The sequence below is a fragment of the Triturus cristatus genome, chromosome 2_2 (assembly GCF_964204655.1).
Source record: "Triturus cristatus chromosome 2_2, aTriCri1.1, whole genome shotgun sequence".
NCBI classification, from domain to species: Eukaryota; Metazoa; Chordata; class Amphibia; order Caudata; family Salamandridae; genus Triturus; species Triturus cristatus.
The window spans coordinates 1,127,200,183-1,127,212,327 of NC_140582.1; the positions used below are offsets into that span (position 1 = coordinate 1,127,200,183).

At 43.3% G+C, this 12,145-nt stretch overlaps 1 protein-coding gene across 3 annotated transcripts in view; it reads right to left on the reverse strand.

Moving 5' to 3' along the window:
* Window positions 1–12,145, reverse strand: part of CTNNA2 (catenin alpha 2) — a 3,048,772-nt gene that overhangs the window by 2,945,318 nt on the left and 91,309 nt on the right. The gene's annotated exons all lie outside the window — the stretch shown is intronic.

Consider the following 12,145-nt stretch of genomic DNA (forward strand, 5'->3'; position numbering starts at 1 on the left):
CAAATGTACACACAAAAGTCATTATGTTCAAGAAAAAGAAATATTAATTTCCTTAAACATACAGCAATAAGATAATTGTAAGAATCGCAACGTATCAAACTACTTCCTCTTTAAATAGCACACACACTGGTCACTAATGGAAATATACTGCACATTCTAAATCTTAATTTTCATCTACAAATCCTTTTTGGGAAACATCCCAAAATATATTAAAATTCGTGAACTTGTACTCTCAAAAATATCCTGGAGTGCCTTTCGCCAAAACAACATCCACACTACATCTTAGCAAAGGTTTTGAATCAGAAATCCTCTTCCACACATGTGAAAAACTGGAAAACTCTGCATTCACAAACAGAGGTAATTCCCTACGCTGGGATCAGGGATCAGAGTTTGTTTACGTGCAATGACGTCACTCACGAAATCAGAGGTTTTGCCACTTGAGAGTATTTCCAGCAGAGTGTTGGGGTATGTCCTATTACTGACAGGTAATCTTAATTACTACTGGTCCGGTTGTCCTCCTCCCATTCATTACGCCCTCCTCCCAAATGGATTGGCTTCCTTGGAGGCTTGGTAGTTCAGAACGGCTGCTGAGTAAGTACAGTTTATGTACTACCAGTGGGAGGGGTGGTGTAGGGGGACCCAGCAGTCTTTTTGTTCTTTTTCCTGTCTCAGAAATACTAGATCTCCATTAGTTATGAATGGGACGAGGACCTAGGGACCTGGGGGTAATGATTGTTTCAGAATCATTTGGAAACCCAAAGTGGCTATTCACAAACATTTGCAATGCTTTTTGCACACGTATGAACTGACGCCTGATTGATCAAGGTGCAAAAGGCATGATAAATTGCCAGAAATTCCCATTGTGAGTGGGGATGGCATGGGAAGGGAAAACTCCTTATGGAAAAACTTTTCCAATTTCAGACAAAAACTAATTGGGAGTAGAACAATCTCAACAATTTCCAACCCCAACTCATTCCGATGTTTCTCCAGGCAGGTAGTCAACGCATGCAGATTTACTAAAAACAGGTGAAGGCCTAACGTGTGTGGCTAATGTACACTTACGCACCTACACTCCAATGGTATCAGGTATCGCAAGCGTACACATACAACACTCCTGAATATTGAAAAAAGTCACAAATCTCTGCAAGGTAAAGTTTAATGGCCAGTTCTTACCTAATTGTTCTATTGTGTTCGATTTGCAAAGAGAGGTTGAAATAGAATTTAGTTCAGTAACTTTGAAAGCACATGTGTGATGGATTAAAGTAGAACTGGATTTTTATCCCTGCGCATCTACCAATGACTAAGAAATGCAACTCCAAATAGCTATGACCTCGTCAATGCAATATCAGAGTCTATTGCTTTAACACATTCTTAATTACTGCAGCATGTTTTATTTTGGTAATTTGGCTCAAAGAAAGCAGAAATGTAAGTACCATTTTCAGATTAATTTTGTTAAATCCCTAGGTAGCAATCCATTTTCAGAATAAGACAAGGCTTCTATAGACACCTAATTATTCGAAAAGTTGCATTGTGTGAAAGGATATCACACCGGATTTTACATTTCAGATTAACAATAAACATTGCATAGACCAATGTTTGTTTCTGGTAATAAATAATGCCACTCTCAGTTTTATGAGAGTTGCTTTACTTCGCTTTTGCAACCATTTGCCCTTCTCCTAAATAATACCTCAATAAATTACATGAAAGCTGAATATTAGAGTGTCTGAATCCTAAAACCAAGATGAATTTACATAATGTAAAACTTGTCTATTTGGGTCTGAAATACCTAATTAACCTTCTGAAAGACAAATGCTAATGGGTCTATGTTTAAATGCATTAAATAAACTGCTGCGATTTTTAACCTAATGCTGAGACTTCTGCAGCCATGCATATTAATAAAATAAAACTGATGAAGAACATAACATGAATTTCTTTAAACAAACAATACTGTTGTTGCAGATTCTCAAATAAATATCCATCATACATTTTGCAGTTAAAGAAATATCAGTCCAATAAATTACTACATGAAGATGTTATTCAAGATAAGTCATGAATACCTTGAGCGTAGAGCTGGAAAACAGTGGGGTTAATCAGCCTTTTGTTTAAGGTAACCCCATCTAACATGAGGATTCTTCAGGTTTGTCTCCACTAATGTTATGAGCGTTTTTTTCCAAGCTGTCACTATCTTCCTTGTGCATCACATCTGCTGTAGTCTCTATGGTATGTTTTACAGCTTCCACTTCTAATTTAATTCTATTTTTTTAACAAGCACATCCCTAAATTGGGGCAATTTTCATAATGTCTTCTATCAGAGAAGAAATCAAATTTTTGCAAAGCTAATAGGCCTTAGTTTAATGTCCTGAGGCATGCAAACAAGGCAAGAATAAATGCTGTTGGCTAGAGTTAGCACAATAAAGTCGGTTTACTTGTGGAACAATGGGTGGAGGATGCCAGGGTTCACGGCAATAAGGAGTCAAGACTCAATCTCGTGGTTGGCATTTGCCTCTCAAGTGGCTACACACAAGAGCCTCTGGCTGGGAGACTTTGATTTAGGTTTGGAGAGAGGTCTGTGCCTAATAGTTGTTAATAGTATCTAGGATAATGAATCCCAAGGCAATTTTGCTTTTTACACTATAATATGCTGTGTTTATTTTTCAAAGTGCCAATAGACAAAGGACAGCTGACACGTGTTTCGATTAAGGGGCCAGCAGGCCGAGGGCTTTTTCAAGGCAAAATGTCTTGTTTGTAGTTACTCAATTGCCATCATATTGAATGTAACACCAGTGTCTGTGATCCCGGAAAGCTCTTATTGGAAGAAAGTCGGACCTAGGTGACAACAAGTGACATGAAAAGGGACCTTCAAGTTTTCTGTTGGCCATCTTAAAGTCAATTCTTTTTTTAAACAAATGTGGTTCTCCTAAATGCCATTCAAAATCACCAAACTATGGTAGTAAACACACCAATGTCACAGATACCACTAGAAGTACCAGTTTACATTTGATATTTTACATCCCGAGCACAGAATTCATTATTTCACTTCTCGAGCTAAAGTGCCCCTGGGGGGGCATAAGACGTTTATACTCCCATCTCTAGCAAATCTTGCTGCATTTTTATCATGACTGTGTTCACCACCGCTATACTTTTTACACATTAGCTTTTTGGAGTTACCACAGAATGAAAGCATACCACTATCACCAGTGCTTAATTTATAAAAGAATAAGTGCTGGGTTTAAAGTTTGATCCAGAGCCCAAGGCCAACACTATTGAAGGTCAGTAAGCTGAATGCCATAGCTGCTTAGCCTTGATTCCACGCATGCCTCAATCCACCACCAAAGTCTCCGTGTCTCTCTACCTCTCTCTTGCAGAATCTTTTGTATCCCCAATTTCACCCTATGTCATGGACTTACCTCTTTCTCTTACTACTGGTTTCCTCCCTTTGTTTTTTTCTCTCTCTTGCACTGGATCAAAGTCTGTTGAGGAACAATAAGCTCTGGTCCACCAAAATAGTGCTGGTGGGCCCACCTACAACCACCGGCTCACAGTAAGCACTGAGTATCACCGAAAGAACAAGGTGGTCCACCTTCAGACCACTCATGGTCAGATTAATGAAAAAGTGGAACAGCGCAGCAAGTCACCTTGTTGCGTTGCGTCATGGGGAAAGGGCAGGAATGCCCCATATTTAATACAATACAGCGCATTTTGCCTTTTTTCCTATGCTGGCACACAATGAGTGCAAGGGTGCCTGCGTTGCATGCAGGATTGTTTTCATGCCAGGAGGAACAACTTCCTGCACAAAAACAATCCCGAGAGGGGTTTGCCTCTTTTTATGTTTGCTGCTGTGTGCAGCACAAATAGAAAGAGGAAAAACAAGGAGAAATAAAGATATTTCTCTTCGTTAGGCCTCACCTGGGAAGGCGTATCTTTTTGGCATATTCCCAGGTTTACCTGTTCTTGTAAGTCTAGGAATGGATCATAATCCGGGGATGTTGTGTGTGAACACCCAAGCGGCACCCATGGAAGATCCTCACTGGCGCAGAGTAATGCAACGCAGCGATTTGCGCTGCGTTACATTACTCGAGATATATGAAGCTATTCAAGGTGGCCTTGTGTGGCTTCATAAATCTCTTTTTCTTTTGGGTCAATCTCCAAAAGTAACACAAAGCTTCTCATAAATATGCCCCCTAGTGTGGGAGGAAGTTTGAATAATAGGAACGTAAACATCTAATAACTAATTAAAGCTTCTGCAAGCTGTGCATCAGCCAAGCTAACATCAATTCATGGCTAATTAGCTCTGCTGGTGCTTCCTAGTATTCTTATGCAGCCAGACTGCCAGGGGCACTCACCTGCGTAGTAAATTTTAGAGCACATGCATTCCAAGGAATGATGCAACATTTTATTTTTTTAAAACTAATAAAAAATGAGCTGTGTTGAAAACATGGCTTAGCATTTATTAGAATGGTCACTGTGGAATCACTACTCTAGTATGGGTAATTGTCTTGATGTTGGAGAATTATTATGCATCAAAAGTGTTTTTATTGTAACTGTAACTAGGAATTCAACATTATTCCTGCTTGGATAAATGGAAGCAGTCCAACTATCTGCAGCTGAACACCGACAGTTCAAACGTAGTAAATGTCGCCGCAGCACCTTAACTTGGAACTCCAACTTGTGGCCGTCGAACTGGGACCTACATCCTCACACAGCAACTACACCAGGGACCTATGGATCATCATAGACAACTAACTGGGCATAAAGAGTCAAGTCAATGACGTCACAACATCGTGCTCCCACACCCTGAAAATGGTAATGAAGATCTACAAGTGCTCCGCTGGCCCACCCCAGAAAGACCGTCAGCTACGCCTTCGTCACCATCAAACTATACTGTGAAAACACCCCGACTGCCGGAATTTCCAAACAACCAACCAGAAGGCTTTAATCCATCCGTAACTAAGCAGCAAGTTTGATGCTCAAACTCCCACATGGGACCCACAGACACACACCACACCTCAGGAAGCTCCACTGGGTCCCTGTACACATATGCCCTCACTTCAGACTCCTTACATATACATTCATGGCACTACAAAACTTTACTCCCGCTTACCTGAATCACCTTCTGCCAACCACACAGACACCTCCGCTCTGTCCAACTCCTACTTGCACACATCCCATGCATACACAGAAACAAAACCAAGGGCCGGGCGGTCTTGCACAGTACCACTGAAGCTCAGACTAACTTACCTCCTCACATCTGAGTCTCCTTCTCACTTCTTGAGTTCCGTAATAGGCTGAAGACTTATCTTTTGAGGTAACCCCACTATAAACAGTTTAGGCTCCAGTACTGGCATAGTGTTAGGATACCTTCAAGGTTGATAGCGCCCTCTACAAATACCTGTAACCTAGCATAACCGTATTAGGCTCATCTAGATGGAATTACATTGGCTCCACTTGCCATGCCTCAACATCTTCAAACCAGATGCATCATTTACAAAGCCATCATGAATAACACCCCTGCTTACATTATAGACAAGCTCACCAACTCTGGTGTCACTCAGCACACCCGCAGCCTGGACACCATCAGGCTGGAGACTAAGAACACTACATCACAGTATAGTAACAAGGCACAAACTCTCTCGGCTTTTATCACTCTTTGACCTTATTCTTGCCTTTGACCCTGTACAGTACTCTGCTGCCAATTGGTGCTCTGCAAGTACCATGTAAATACAAACACACATGCATTTACATACCCAGATGAATAGCAATTAATGTTCCCTATTAATTTCCTGCAAATTTTATCTGCAAAATTTAATGGAGCAAAACCTTATCGCCCCCTGTAATTACTTCATGCAATAAACACCTCATTGTTTACATCTGCAATCCCTTTGCAAACAGGTGCATGGGAGGGGACTGTCCTTTAATGACCCACTTGTAATCAGGCACTGAGTGTTAAAACTATTATTATTTAATCTATTGTTTCATATTCACTCAAATTACTTCATATTTCACTATACTAATTTTCAACACTAATCCTGACTGGGTTCCGGAGTAGCGTGCTACTCGCCAGAAAAGCACTTCAACACCCATCAGGGGTAACAGGTGCTATATGAATGCAAACCTTTCTTCCCCTTCTATCCCTCCGCTATCCTTCTCACTCCAAATAACTGAGTAATATCCACCACTCAAATTACTTTCATATTTCACTATACTAATTCACCACTAATCCTTTATGGGTTTCCGGAGTAGCGTGCTTCAACACCCTATGAGGGGTAACAAGCGCTATATAAATACAAACTTTTTCCCTGTTCTATCCTTCTGCTATTCTTCCGAATCCAAATAACTGACTAACCTATGCGCCACTAAAAATGTACTTGCATGTTTCACTATACTTATTCAACACTAATCCTCTATGGGTCCCGGAGTAGCGTGCTACTTGCCGAAAAAGTGCTTCGACGCCTCATCAGGGGTAGTAAGCGCTATACAAATGCAATTACAATACAATACAATACAATAATAAAGTGTGTAGTTTAGCTGCTGGGTTTGGGTAACTATAAACACGTATTTGTGATCGCAGAACTAAAAGCAGTTGGTTGCTTCCTTATAGTACTGAACAGTCATTGTGCTCTTGCTTCTATTCGATTGATGCTACTAGGCACTATGGGGCATATTAGCAAGACCGGCGATAATGGGCTTGCTAATATGCGTTATAGAATTCCAATAGAAGCCCAGGTTAGATGTCCTGCACATTTAACCTGGGCTTCTATTGGAATTCTATAACGTACATTAGCAAGCCCAGGAAACTGCCGCTAAAACTGCGATAATTTTATCTCCGCTCTTGCTAATATGCCGCTTTATTGGGAACCGTCAACGGTGGTATGTCTGACTACTACTCAGAGCTGCGACCCCTCAAGGAAGGCTTCTCATCTCTAAGTGGCACAGTAAGAAGCGAAGACTGACCCGTCTTAAGATTAGTGACTCAGGGAACACATGCATGTCTATGAGAATGGGTGCTTTATTTGAGCAGGTGGTTTCCGATACACTTTATTGTCAACACCGGAGCTTTTACCACCAGCCGGCCCCATGGCGGCACTGCTAAACATGTCTATTGACTACCGCCCAAGCCATTCTGATAGCTTTGGGGGCCTAGAGGAGGCTGAATTGTCTCACTTGTTTGATGATCAGTAATTGTGTTGGTACTGCCACTGGCAGCATTGGAAGGGCAATGGGTGGTACAAGCTGCAGTGGCCTCCTGACAAGGGCCCTGGCATCTATTTTGTTACAAATTGAGCACTGATAAGAATAGGTTATGAGCGGCTGCTAGCTATATCTGCAAAGCACATAGGATGCAATTCTGGAGTAAGAATAGGAGGCTCCTGCGGCAGAGTTGGCCCCGGACAGGACTCATGGTTCACCCTCTTTCCTACGTCAGGCAGCAAGGACAGGAGGTAGATCTCGATGCCACTGCCCTCCCGTCACCCCATGGACCTCCTGGAGTTGCCCGTCTCAGCCCTGCTCTCCTGTGCTCCATTTCTGGAGAGCTTCCTTTCATTGGCATTCTGCCTCTTCATTTTCTTGAAGCACATGATGCAGAAACAGAGACTCAGCGGCCGCATCATGATGGTCTGGGTTGGTGCAACTCAGACAAGTGCTTATTGTATGCGCCTGCAGGATGCGATGTGAGTTTATTGAATCCTATATTTCTCCAACTAGGTCCCTCATTACGCGTTACGGGTAACATCATGTGTTTGCAGGAACAGGGATCAGAATGATGAGATGTGTGATAATGGTATTTATCATATGTGGCAAATACCCCACCAGATTCTGATAAACGTGCGTTGAGGCCTTACTGCTTTATTTATTTATTTTTTGTTTTGCAGATTTTATATAGCGTTAACTGGACCCGAAGGTATAGGAGCGCTTTACATGAGCACCAGTTATGTTACACAAGATCACATTTTTTTGTTTTGTTTTTGGTAGGCACGGGGAGATTACGTGATTTGCCCAGAATCACAGGATGTGGAGTTGAGCCCAATGCTCGCCAGCTCCAAAGTCGGCAGTCTAGCCGTGAGACCACATCCTATCCTATTTTGAAATACTACAGCTCAGAAACAGTGATCAAGGTTGGCCTCTTTATGTTCATGTACTGAGTTGTCTAAGAAAAGTATTACCTATAAAAAATTTCAGTTACATGCGATTCTAGTATTTGGTCCACTATTCCGACTGCCCCACCCCTATGCTGTTGCTAAAATCCTGCCCCTTTAATAATACTACCCGACCACCCCACCCCTTCACACTGACTCTACCCATTCCCCTCCCCATCTGCTAAGGCCTGAAACCCTGCCCCTTTACTTAGAGTACCCCCACCCCACGCTGTCCATAAACTGCCACTGCCCTGAAACCTACCCTGATCCCCCCAGCCCTAAAAACTACCTGACTACTCATTCACCTACCATTGCCCTAAGGCCTAAAACTCTGCCCCTTTACTTATACTACCCCGATCCCCCACACCCTCGGGCTGCCCCATCCACTGCCCTGAAACCTCTCCCGACCCCCCGCCAGCCCCACTCACCTCACCGCGGCATCTTCCTGCTTCCATCTTCACTGCCTTCCATCTAGCCAGCAGATAGACCACGCACTGCCTTAACCACACGTATGTGTGGTTAAGGCAAGCATAGTTGTGCTTGCGTAGTCGAAACACGGGTCGGTAAGACCGTGGTGTTCTGACTGTTCTCCCCTCCCGGTGAGATTTCTCAACGTGGATGGTCGTGAATAGCCACTATGGCTCGCGTTTGAGAAATCTTCCATTCACGTTGAGGAAGCTGACCCTCAAGTAGAACATCTACTCAAGCGGCAGAAAGAAGCAGTGCCCTCCTGCACTGTGCATAGTGCCGTTGGCGCAGATTTTCCAGTACAGGACAAACACGCGGCACTAAAAATCAGCACAAATGGCACGACTTAATGCACTCCACTGCTTGCGGAACTCCCTGAACTTCATCCATACCTATTGTGCGCAAATGCGTATATGATCCTAGTTGTGCTATTAAATGGCCACTTCAAATCCCCGGGGTACATTAGCCTAGAGAATGTCGAGATGGACAGTCATAGCCACACCCTGTTTACAATTGAAGAGATGTGTTAAATTTAACGCTCAGCATTATGCATTTAGTAACCTTACCAGGTGGAAGTCCAGAAGTGCCTATACATGTTCCTCGGTCTGGATCCCGCTTTCTGGGTTTTTTTCTACGGAGTTTTATATAGGGCAAACTTGACCCGAAGGTATCAGAGCGCTTTACGTAAACACCAGTTCCATTACAGATGGACACATAATTTTTGGGGAGTGGTTTGTTGGGCACAGGAAGATTAAGTGATTTGCCCAGAATCACAGTATGTTGAGTGTCCCTGCCGAGACTCAAACCCGGTACTCCAGCTTCGAGGTCGACCGCTCCAGCAGCAAGGCCACATCCTCTCCCCAATTAATTCTCCCTTGCCATAGGTGCGCTCAGTTGGGATGCACAGCTTTCTCTGTTGTGGTACCCCAGCTGCAAAGCCAGTAACTATTCTTCTGTTCTGAAGGCACACCTTTTATTTTAAATCTGCCCCTCAGTGTAGAGTTGAATGACAGTCCTTGCACCAAGAGGCCTTCCAGTGGTTGTGCAGTGAAAAGAACTTCAACCACTGTTATGTATTCTATAGCTTTGCTGTCAGTTTCTCATCTCCACTGCCTAGTAGATTATTGCTTTCTCAGCCATTTTCATTAAAATTTAAATTTGTATTCTTCCATGCCTGGTGTCATGGAGTTTTTTGTTTAATTGTACTGTGGTTATTTGTATTATTTCACTTTTTTGAAGCACAGCTGTGCAGTCGCAGCTGCTATTTAACACCGTTGGGAGTGGGGGCGAGTCACAGGGGAGGGGAGGAAATGAAAAAAAAATTAAACACTTACCTGTGTGCCGCCGTTGCCACCTCTCGGTCCTCTCGCCCGCTTCCAAGGCAGGAAGCAGGAACAGGATGCACCCAGTGTTCAAGGTAGAGTAGGAGTGCCTTCCCATGCAATAATGCGTCATTGTTGTATCCGTTCATATGTAATTTCCACTTTTTATTTGTAGATAGCTAATTTGATGTCCGATAGGATAAAAGAATAGCCACCATGTGGTTCACCCACTCAAGGGGCTTTCTCAAGGCTTTGAAACAACACAGGTTCATCTCTTCAGGTTCTTTATTAAAATATAGTTACAATTCTGTGTTCATCTGTATATTTGGGTTAAATCCCTCTCTGAAAGAATTTGGTGTTGACACTCCTAGTCTATCTTGTACCTACGTATAATTGGGGTATTAAGGGTCTAAACCCTGTTGGAGTGAACACCGGCCAAAAATTCGGGATTCTAAATGACAGAAAGATGATGTTGGACCCTAAGTATCTGTGCTATCTTACAGGATGCACCCAGGCTTCCTGGCTCCGCTAAGCCAATCACAACGCTGCAATGCAGCATTGTAATTGGTCCGAGTGACGTGGTTCGGCGCTCAGATGACGACAGTAAGCCTGGGCATGTTCCCCACCCAGGCTGTAATGCAGCCTGGGTGGAGAACATGCAAAGTGCGCATGACTGTTTGGTCGGCCCAAGATGGCCGGCCAAACTGTCATGTGCACTTAAAAGAGTGCGAACCACTCCTCTTCTAGCAACTCTGTGAAAGCCCAGCCCCACCCCTACCCACTCGAGCAACAACGGGGAAAAAATGATAATAAAAAATGAGTTATTATTATTTCCTTTTTGACCTGCTGAGTGGGGTGACGCTCCTCCGCCTTAGCAGAGGAGCCGCCCCTGCGAGCTGTGGGAGCAGAGCTATGGCTTTGCTCCGGGAGTTCCGAGTCTGCTCCATGTACCGTTTTGCATTTGACAGACTGGCTTTCCAGTGTACATTCACTTTTTCCTACGTAGTCAACAGCTTTTGAAGTTACATGTCAAAAACGTAATCACTTCTTCTTTTGAAAGCAAATGAAAACAAGTGTTTGCTGAATGTTTCTCGCTTCAGGTGAGTCATGCTGTAACTTCAGCTAGGAGCGTGCCTTTGCCTACCCATTGTGCGCCGTCTCTTCCCACTTACCCCCCTACTTATCCGGCGCCCTCTCATCCCTCCCACCGCGCTCCTGCATTGCTCTCCCAACCCTGACCATCTTGTCTGTTCAGCTGCTAGGTCATTCATCTTAAGCTATGTGCGCAGTATCCTGGTCCTCATTTATTTTCAAATAAATAAAACAAATCGAGCAATAACGATAGATAAGATAAAAATCAATGCAAAGCCCCACTGTGGATTCACACGATCCTGCAGCCATGTTGGAATGATTGCGGCTATACATAAAAAATATAATTCCAAAATGGCAGCCCATGCACTCGCACGTGCACACGCACGAATTACCATCTGGGAACGGTTGATTATACTTCATGACAAAAGCTGTTCCAAGGCCTCAATCCGTGCCTGTGCACGCACAATCACCCTTCGCTGAATGATCTTAGCCATAAAGCATAGCAAGGCACGCACGTTTCAGTAAAGTCCAGAGGTCTTTGCCTGCATATTCAAGGTGAGACCTATTGGTTTTGCCAATGCTTCTTGCTCTACTGTCTGAGCTAGCCAGCATTTTGCAAAACCCTAAAATAAATAAATACATGTATGTGGTGTACATTTATGCATGCAGAAAAGCCTTTGTAAAGTACATTTGCACTTGCTAACATTAAGTCTTTTCTTCCTTCCCCTATCAGTGGCAGTTTCGGTGGCATTCCCTCCTCATTCTCATCCATGTTAGAGAAAGGAATAACCCTCCATCTGTGTGTGGGGTAGGAAGGTGACTTGCAAATGTTTTTAAATAGCCACTAGTTCACATTTGTAGGCGTTCACCAAGTTTCGACAGCATACTTACACATCATGTAACATCTTAAGGATGTAATGCTTATGTGACTATATCCTTTTATAAGTGAAGTGAAGTGAAGTGATAGTAACATTTACTGAACAAAAAACGTGACTTTACTGTCATAAAATAAACCATTTGTGTACCTAGGTTCACCTAATGTGTGTAAATGGATTTGAGAATCGCACAACGATCGCTTTCACAGTTCCTTGTGTCGCTCTTCACACCGACTCGTTCTCCTGCGCTGAG